This window comes from Arachis stenosperma, chromosome 5 (genome assembly GCF_014773155.1).
Source record: "Arachis stenosperma cultivar V10309 chromosome 5, arast.V10309.gnm1.PFL2, whole genome shotgun sequence".
Lineage (NCBI taxonomy): Eukaryota > Viridiplantae > Streptophyta > Magnoliopsida > Fabales > Fabaceae > Arachis > Arachis stenosperma.
This window is the reverse complement of record NC_080381.1, coordinates 73,133,566-73,141,070: the sequence shown is the minus strand read 5'-3', so window position 1 is coordinate 73,141,070 and position 7,505 is coordinate 73,133,566. Positions and strand designations below refer to the sequence as shown.

General features: G+C 40.8%; 1 non-coding gene across 1 annotated transcript; it reads left to right on the top strand.

Moving 5' to 3' along the window:
- The first annotated feature begins 7,128 nt into the window (after positions 1 to 7,128).
- LOC130983561 (small nucleolar RNA R71) lies at positions 7,129 to 7,232 on the top strand. Its single transcript, XR_009087545.1, has one exon. It is a non-coding gene; the product is annotated as a small nucleolar RNA R71 (small nucleolar RNA).
- The last annotated feature ends 273 nt before the right edge of the window (positions 7,233 to 7,505 follow it).

Here is a 7,505-nt window from a genome sequence, read left to right as displayed (position 1 = left end):
AATCTTGGTGCTTCTTGACTTGTTTGATATTGTTGGGTGATGAAACTTTTAAATCAATGCTTAATCTTGTATGACTCTTATACTCTTTATGCATTGATATGAACTTGCATGTCTCTCATGACCCATTCTTTCTAGTTGAACTTGATGCTTTTGACTGCTCTTCATGCTTTAACTCTACTCTTGCATCAAGCATTAGTTAATATGCCTTTGCTTGAATTGCTTTCTCACTCACATGCATAGCTAACATGTAGTGAGAACCTTACTCTTATTTAGCATTAGCCCCCGCCTATGTTCTATATGCTTCGCTATCTTTGTGTAGGCTTAATTTTCATTCTTTTTCTCTCCTTTGAGGTTGGCCACCGAGAAGGAAAGAAATAGAAAAGCTTCTAAATGGGGCAACAAATAAGTTCATCTGCACAACCTTTTGAAGGAGCTCATCAATTGTAGCAACCCATCCACCTTGCTCTTCTTTGTATGCACCGAGGACGGTGCAAATTTCTAAGTGTGGGGAGGTCGTCCGACCGACCTCAATGGGTGGTGGACGAAATTGTGATTCGTACTCTTTATTGTTGTATGGAATTAATTCCCTGATAATGGCTCCCAAAACTTGGTGCTCAATATCATGGTGTCTAAAATTCAATTCACAACTTCGCACAACTAACCAGCAAGTGCACTGGGTCGTCCAAGTAATACCTTACGTGAGTAAGGGTCGATCCCACGGAGATTGTTGGTATGAAGCAATCTATGGTCATCTTGTAGATCTCAATCAGGTGGATTCAAATATGATTGGATTAGATATTCAAAAGATAAATAAAATAAACAGGAAATAAAGATAAAGTTACTCATGTAATTCAATGGTGGGAATTTCAGATAGGTGCATGGGGGTGCTGTGTTACTTCCGAATCTCTACTTTCTTATTACATTCATCAAAGCCTTCCTACTCCTTTCCATGGCAAGCTGTATGTAGGGCATCACCGTTGTCAATGGCTACATCCCATGCTCTCAGTGAAAATGGTCCAAATGCTCTGTCACAGCACGACTAATCATCTATCGGTTCTCAATCAGGTTGGAGTAGAATCCCTTGATTCTTTTGCGTCTGTCACTAACGCCCAGCCTTCAGGAGTTTGAAGCTCATCACAGTCATTCAATCCTGAAATCCTACTCGGAATACCATAGACAAGGTTAGACTTTCCGGATTCTCATGAATGCCGCCATCAATTCTAGCTTATACCACGAAGATTCTGACTAAGGAATCCAAGAGATATGCGCCCGGTCTAAGGTAGAACGGAAGTGGTTGTCAGTCGCGCACGTTCATAAGTGAGAATGATGATGAGTGTCACAGATCATCACATTCATAAAGATGAAGTGCAATGAATATCTTAGAACAGGAAAAAATCAAATTGGATAGAATATAATAGTAATTGCATTGAAACTTGAGGTACAGCAGAGCTCCACACCCTTAATCTATGGTGTGTAGAAACTCCACCGTTGAAAATACATAAGTGAAAGAGGTTCAGGCATGGCCGAATGGCCAGGCCCCAAACGTGATCAAAAGGCTTATCAGTCAAAAGATGCCTAATACAATAGAAAACTATCCTATTTATACTAGACTAGCTACTAGGGTTTACAGGAGTAAGTAATTGATGCATAAATTCACTTCCAGGGCCCACTTGGTGTATGTTTGGGCTGAGCTTGATCTATCCACGAGTTGAGGCTTCTCTTGGAGTTGAACGCCAAGTTGTAACGTGTTTTGGGCGTTCAACTCCGGTTCGTGACGTGTTTCTGGCGTTTGACTCCAGACAGCAACATGGAACTGGCGTTGAGCGCCAGTTTACGTCATCTAATCACGAATAAAGTATGGACTATTATATATTTCTGGAAAGCTCTGGATGTCTACTTTCCAACGCCGTTGAGAGCGCGCCATTTGGTTTTTTTAGCTCCAGAAAATCCATTTTGAGTGCAGGGAGGTCAGATTCCAACAGCATCAGTAGTCCTTTGTCAGCCTCCTATCAGAGTTTTGCTCAGGTCCCTCAATTTCAGCCAGAAATTACCTGAAATCACAGAAAAACACACAAACTCATAGTAAAGTCCAGAAATGTTAATTTAGCATAAAAACTAATGAAGAAATCCCTAAAAGTAACTAGATCATACTAAAAACTACCTAAAAACAATGCCAAAAAGTGTATAAATTATCCGCTCATCACAACACCAAACTTAAATTGTTGCTTGTCCCCAAGCAACTGAAAATCAATTAGGATAAAAAGAAGAGAATATACTATAAATTCCAAAATATCAATGAATATTAATTCTAATTAGATGAGTAGGACTTGTAACTTTTTGCTTCTGAACAGTTTTGGCATCTCACTTTTTCCTTTGAAGTTTAGAATGATTGGCTTCTCTAGGAACTTAGAATTTCGGATAGTGTTATTGACTTTCCTAGTTAAGTATGTTGATTCTTGAACACAGCTACTTTTATGAGTCTTGGTAGTGGCCCTAAGCATTTTGTTTTCCAGTATTACCACCGGATACATAAATGCCACAGACACATGACTGGGTGAACCTTTTCAGATTGTGACTCAGCTTTGCTAGAGTCCCCAGTTAGAGGTGTCCAGAGCTCTTAAGCACACTCTTTTTGCTTTGGATCACGACTTTAACCACTCAGTCTCAAGCTTTTCACTTGGACCTGCATGCCACAAGCACATGGTTAGGGACAGCTTGATTTAGCCGCTTTGGCCTGGATTTTATTTCCTTGGGCCCTCCTATCCATTTATGCTCAAAGCCTTGGATCCTTTTTACCCTTGCCTTTTGGTTTTAAGGGCTATTGGCTTTTTCTGCTTGCTTTTTCTTTTTCTTTCTATTTTTTTGCTATTTTTTTTCTCAAGCTTTTGCTTTTTCACTGCTTTTTCTTGCTTCAAGAATCAATTTTATGATTTTTCAGATCATCAATAACATTTCTCTTTGTTCATCATTCTTTCAAGAGCCAACAACTTTAGCATTCATAAACAACAAGATAAAAAATATGCACTGTTTAAGCATTCATTCAGAAAACAGAAAGTATTGTCACCACATCAATATAATTAAACTAGATTCAAGGATAAATTCGAAATTCATGTACTTCTTGTTCATTTGAATTAGAAACATTTTTCATTTAAGAGAGGTGAAGGATTCATGGAATTATTCATAACTTTAAGACATAGTTACTACATACTAATGATCATGAAGTAGAGACACAAAACATAAATAGACATGAAGCATAAAAATCGAAAAACAGAGAAATAAGAACAAGGAATGAGTCCACCTTAGTGGCGTCTTCTTCTTGAAGGACCAATGATGTCCTTAAGCTCTTCTATATCCCTTCATTTCCTTTGTTGCTCCTCCCTCATTGCTCTTTGATCTTCTCTTATTTCATGGAGAATGATGGAGTGCTCTTGATGTTCCACCCTTAATTGTTCCACATTGTAACTCAAATCTTCTAAGGAAGTGTTGAGTTGTTCCCAATATTTGTTGGGAGGAAAGTGCATCCCTTGAGGCATCTCCGGGATTTCTTGGTGATGAGCTTCCTCATGCGTCCCTTGGGCTCCATGAGTGCTCTCTCTTGTTTGCTCCATCCTTTTCTTAGTGATGGGCTTGTCCTCCTCAATGAGGATGTCTCCTTCTATGATAACTCTAGCTGAGTAACATAGATGGCAAATAAGATGAGGAAAAGCTAGCCTTGCCAAAGTAGAGGACTTATCGGCTATTTTGTAGAATTCATGGGAGATGACTTCATGAACTTCTACTTCCTCTCCAATCATGATGCTATGAATCATGATGGCCCGATCCACTGTGACTTTAGATCGGTTGCTAGTGGGAATGATAGAGCGTTGAATGAACTCCAACCATCCTCTAGCCATAGGCTTGAGGCCCAGTCTTCTTAGTTGAACCGGTTTGCCTTTGGAGTCTCTTTTCCATTGAGCTCCTTCCACACATATGTCCATAAGGACTTGGTCCAACCTTTGATTAAAGTTGACCCTTCTAGTGTAGGGGCATTCATCTCCTTGCATCATGGGTAAGTTGAATGCCAACCTCACATTTTCCGGACTAAAATCTAAGTATTTCCCCTGAACCATTGTAAGATAATTCTTTGGACTTGGGTTCATACTTTGATCATGGTTCCTAGTGATCCATGTATTGGCATAGAATTTTTGAACCATTAAAATTCTGACTTGTTGAATGGGGTTGGTTAGAACTTTCCAACCTCTTCTTTGGATCTCATGTCGGATCTCTGGATACTCATTTTTCTTGAGCTTGAAATGGACCTCAGGGATCACCTTCTTCTTGGCCACAACATCATAGAAGTGGTCTTGATGGGCTTTGGAGATGAATCTTTCCATCTCCCATGACTCGGAGGTGGAAGCTTTTGTCTTCCCTTTCCCTTTTCTAGAGGATTCTCCGGTCTTGGGTGCCATCAATGGTTATGAAAAAACAAAAAGCTTATGCTTTTACCACACCAAACTTAAAATATTGCTCGCCCTCGAGCAATAGAAGAAAGAAGAGAAGAAGAAGAAGAAAAGATGGAGGAGAACGGGAGGTGTAGGTTTCGGCCAAGGTATAGAAGAGGGGATTGTGTTGTATGAAAATGAAGTAGAATAGAGGGGTATATATAGGGAGGGGGAGAGGGTAGGTTCGGCTATTTAGGGTGGGTTTGGGTGGGAAAGATTTTTGAATTTTGAAGGTAGGTGGGGTTTATGGGGAAGAGTGTTTGGATGTGAGTGGTGAAGGGGGTAATTGGGAAGAGAGATTGAGGTGATTGGTGAAGGGTTTTGGGGAAGAGTGCTTATTGGAAAGAGAGAATGAATGTTGAGAAGAGGGGAGAATATGTTAGGCGGGGATCCTGTGGGGTTCACAGATCTTGAGATGATCCTGTGGGGTCCACAGATCATGAGGTGTCAAGGATTTACATCCCTGCACCAATTAGGCATGTGAAATGCCTTAGCATACCATTCTGGCGTTTAAACGCCGAAGTGGTGCACGTTTTGGGCGTTTAACGCCCATGTGTAGCATATTTCTGGCGTTGAACGCCAGTTCCATGCTTGTTACTGGCGTTCAGCGCCAGCTTTCCTCAGGGCACATTCCTGGCATCCAAACGCCAGGATGTTGCTTGTTTCTGGCGTTCAGTGCCAGATCCATGCTCTATTCTGAACGCCAGCCGGATGCACCTTACTGGCGTTTAAACGCCAATAAGTTCTTCTTCCAGGGTGTGATTTTTCTTCTGCTGTTTTTGATTCTGTTTTTAATTTTTGTATTTTTTTCGTGACTCCACATGATCATGGACCTAATAAAACACAAAATAACAATAAAATAAAAATAAAATTAGATAAATAAAAATTGGGTTACCTCCCAACAAGCGCTCTTTTAATGTCACTAGCTTGACAGTGGGCTCTCATGGAGCCTTAGAGAAGTTCAGAGCATGATGAAGGTTTCCCAACACCAAACTTAGAGTTTGAATGTGGGGTCTTCTCAACACCAAACTTAGAGTTTGGTTGTGGCCTCCCAACACCAAACTTAGAGTTTGATTGTGGGGGCTCTTTTTGACTCTGTACTGAGAGAAGCTCTGCATGCTTACTCTCTATTGTTACAGATGGATGGCCGTGTGCCTTAAACACAAGGTAGTCCCCATTCAATTGAAGGACTAATTCTCCTCTGTTAACATCTATTACAGCACCTGCTGTGGCTAGGAAAGGTCCTCCAAGGATGATGCATTCATCCTCTTCCTTCCTAGTGTCTAGGATTATGAAATCAGCAGGGATGTAAAGGCCTTCAACCTTTACTAATATGTCCTCTACTAATCCATAAGCTTGTCTTACTGACTTTTCTGCCAATTGTAATGAGAATAAGGCAGGTTGTACCTCAATGTTCCCTAGTTTCTCCATTACAGAGAGTGGCATAAGATTTATGCCTGACCCCAGGTCACACAGAGCTTTTTCAAAGGTCATGGTGCCTATGGTACAGGGTATTAAGAATTTCCCAGGATCTTGTTTCTTTTGAGGTAGAGTTTGCTGAACCCATGTATCTAGTTCACTAATGAGCAAGGGAGGTTCACCTTCCCAAGTCTCATTACCAAACAACATGGCATTCAGCTTCATGATAGCTCCTAGATATTGAGCAACTTGCTCTCTAGTCATATCTTCATCCTCTTCTGAGGAAGAATAGTCTTCAGAGCTCATGAATGGCAGAAGGAGATTTAGTGGAATCTCTATGGTCTCTATATGAGCCTCAGATTCCTTTAGGTCCTCCATAGGGAACTCCTTCTTGTTTGAGGGACGTCCCAAGAGGTCTTCCTCACTCGGATTTTCGTCCTTCTCCTCCCTTGTGCATTTGGCCATATTGATTACATCAATGGCCATGCACTCTCCTCTTGGAGTCTCTTCTGTATTGCTTGGGAGAGTACTGGGAGGAGTTTCAATAATTTTCTTACTCAGCTGGCCCACTTGTGCCTCCAAATTTCTGATGGAGGATCTTGTTTCACTCATGAAACTTAAAGTGACCTTAGACAGATCAGAGACTAAATTTGATAAGTTAGATGGGCTCTGTTCAGAATTCTCTGTCTGTTGCTGAGAAGATGATGGAAAAGGCTTGTTATTGCTTAGCCTATTTCTTCCACCATTATTAAAGCCTTGTTGAGGCTTTTATTGATCCTTCTATGAGAAATTTGGATGATTTCTCCATGATGAATTATAGGTGTTTCCATAAGGTTCACGCATGTAATTAACCTCTGCCATTGCAGGGTTCTCAGGATCGTAAGCTTCTTCAGAAGCTGCCTCTTTAGTACTGTTAGATGCATTTTGCCATCCATTCAGACTTTGAGAGATCATGTTGACTTGCTGAGTCAACACTTTGTTCTGAGCCAATATGGCATTCAGAGCATCAATTTCAAGAACTCCCTTCCTTTGAGGCGTCCCACTATTCACGGAATTCCTCTCAGAAGTGTACATGAATTGGTTATTTGCAACCATATCAATAAGTTCTTGAGCTTCTACAGGCATTTTCTTTAGGTGAATGGATCCACCTGCAGAATGGTCCAATGACATCTTAGAAAACTCAGATAGACCATAATAGAATATATCTAATATGGCCCATTCTGAAAACATGTCAGAAGGACACTTTTTGGTCATCTGCTTGTATCTTTCCCAAGCTTCATAGAGGGATTCACCATCTTTTTGTTTGAAGGTCTGAACATCCACTCTAAGCTTGCTCAACTTTTGAGGAGAAAAGAATTTATCCAAGAAGGCCGTGACCAGCTCATCCCAGGAGTCCATGCTATCTTTAGGTTGTGAGTCCACCCATGTTCTAGCTCTGTCTCTTACAGCAAAAGGGAAAAGCATGAGCCTGTAGACTTCAGGATCTACTCCATTCGTCTTTACAGCCTCACAAATCTGCAAGAACTCAGTTAAAAACTGGTAAGGATCTTCAGATGAAAGTCCATGAAACTTGCAGTTCTGTTGCATTAGAGCAACTAATTGAGG